Source organism: Arachis ipaensis, chromosome B2 (assembly GCF_059453495.1).
Source record: "Arachis ipaensis isolate K30076 ecotype BB chromosome B2, ASM5945349v1, whole genome shotgun sequence".
In the NCBI taxonomy this organism is placed as follows: domain Eukaryota; kingdom Viridiplantae; phylum Streptophyta; class Magnoliopsida; order Fabales; family Fabaceae; genus Arachis; species Arachis ipaensis.
This window is the reverse complement of record NC_142437.1, coordinates 67,008,702-67,010,974: the sequence shown is the minus strand read 5'-3', so window position 1 is coordinate 67,010,974 and position 2,273 is coordinate 67,008,702. Positions and strand designations below refer to the sequence as shown.

General features: G+C 31.2%; 1 non-coding gene across 1 annotated transcript; it reads right to left on the bottom strand.

Moving 5' to 3' along the window:
• Positions 1-1,719: 1,719 nt before the first annotated feature.
• Positions 1,720-1,823, bottom strand: LOC148574232 (small nucleolar RNA R71). The gene has a single exon (XR_015906399.1). It is a non-coding gene; the product is annotated as a small nucleolar RNA R71 (small nucleolar RNA).
• Positions 1,824-2,273: the final 450 nt, after the last annotated feature.

Genomic DNA, 2,273 nt, shown 5'->3' with positions numbered 1-2,273 from the left:
ATTTTTGAATTATTAGTGTCAAATTTTTAAGTTTGGTGTCTTGCATATTTTTCTTTTCTTAAAAATTTTCAAAAATATGTTCTTGATGTTCATCATGATCTTCAAAGTGTTCTTGGTGTTCATCTTGACATTCAAAGTATTCTTGCATGCATTTTTTGTTTAGATCTTAAATTTTTATGTTTTGCATCATTTAGTTGTTTTTCTCTCTCGTTAAAAATTCAAAAAATAAAAAAAATATCTTTCCCTTATTTTACGCATAATTTTCGAAATTTTGAATTGATTTGGTCAAAATTTTTAAAATTTAGTTATTTCTTGTTAGTCAAGTCAAAATTTCAATTTAAAAATTCTATCTTTCCAAATCTTTTTCAAAATCAATTCTTTTTCATTTTTCTTTCCTGCTTTTCGAAAATTCTTCAAAAATTGATTTTCAAAATCTTTTTCTTATTTTTATTTTATAATTTTCGAAATTAATGCTAACATTTAATATTTTGATTCAAAAAATTCAAGTTGTTACTTGCCTATTAAGAAAGGCTCAATCTTTAAATTCTAGAATCATCTCTTTTAGTTTCTTGTTAGTCAAGTAATCAACTTTAATTTCAAAAATCAAATCTTTTTTTTTAATTTTCTTTTCAAATCTTTTTCAAAATAACTTTCAATCATATCTTTTTCAAAATTTAATTTCAAAATATCTTTCTAACTTCTTATCTTTTCAAAATTGATTTTCAAATCTTTTTTAATTAACTACTTGACTTTTTGTTTGTTTTACTATTTCTTATCTTTTTCAAAACCACCTAATTACTTTTCTCTCTCTAATTCTCGAAAATCACTAACCTCTTTTTCAAAATTCTTTTTAATTAACTAATTGTTTTAAATTTTAATTTACCTTTTATTCTCTTCTTAAATTTCGAATTATCACTAAATATTAAAATAAAAACAAAAATATTTTTCTTTTATTTTAAATTAATATTCGAATTTCTTCTCCCTCTCATCTCTTTTTATTTATTTTATTTAACTATTCTTCTTAAAAATTCGAACCCTCCCCCTCTCTCTGTGTTCAAATTCTTCTTATCTTCTCCCTACCTTATTCTTCTATTCTTCTCCTCTTCTACTCACATAAAGGAATCTCTATACTGTGACATAGAGGATTCTTATCCTTTTCTGTTCTCTTCTTTTTCATATGAGTAGGAACAGGATAAGAACATTCTTGTTGAAGCTGATCCTGAACCTGAAAGGACTCTAAAGAGGAAGCTAAGAGAAGCTAAAGCACAAAACTGTGGAGAAGACCTAACAGAAATTTTCAAAAAAGAAGTAGAGATGGCAGTCAAAAATAACAACAATGGTGGAGATGCAAGGAAGATGCTTGGTGACTTTATTGCACCCTCTTCTGACTTATGTGGAAGGAGCATCTCAATTCCTGCAATTGGAGCAAACAACTTTGAGCTTAAGCCTCGATTAGTTTCTCTAATGCAGCAGAATTGCAAGTTTCATGGACTTCCCTTGGAAGATCCTCATCTGTTCTTAGCTGAATTCTTACAAATCTGTGACAGTGTTAAGACCAATGGGGTTAATCCTGAGGTCTATAGACTTATACTTTTTCCGTTTGCTGTAAGAGACAGAGCTAGGACATGGTTAGACTCACAACCTAAAGAAAGCCTGAACTCTTGGAAAAAGTTGGTCAATGCTTTCTTGGCCAAATTCTTTCCACCTAAAAAGTTGAGCAAGCTTAGAGTGGAAGTCTAGACCTTCAGATAGAAGGAAGGTGAATCCCTCTATGAAGCTTGGGAAAGATACAAGCAATTGATCAGAAGGTGTCCTTCTGACATGTTTTCAGAATGGAGCATCCTATGTATATTCTATGATGGTCTGTCTGAATTGTTCAAGATGTCATTGGATCACTCTGCTGGTGGATCTCTTCATCTGAAGAAGACACCTGCAGAAGCCCAGGAACTCATTGAAATAGCTGCAAATAACCAGCTCATGTATACTTCTGAAAGAAATCCTGTAAATAATGGGGTGACTCAGAAGAAAGGAGTTCTGGAGATTGATACTCTGAATGCAATATTGGCTCAGAACAAAATATTGACTCAGTAAGTTAATATGATTTCTCAGAGTCTGACTGGAATGCAAGCTGCATCAGGCCGTACTAAGGAAGCTTCCTCTAAAGAAGAAGCTTATGACCCTGAGAATCCTGTAATGGAAGAGGTGAATTACATGGGAGAATCCTATGGAAACACCTATAACCCTTCATGGAGGAATCGTCCTAATTTCTCATG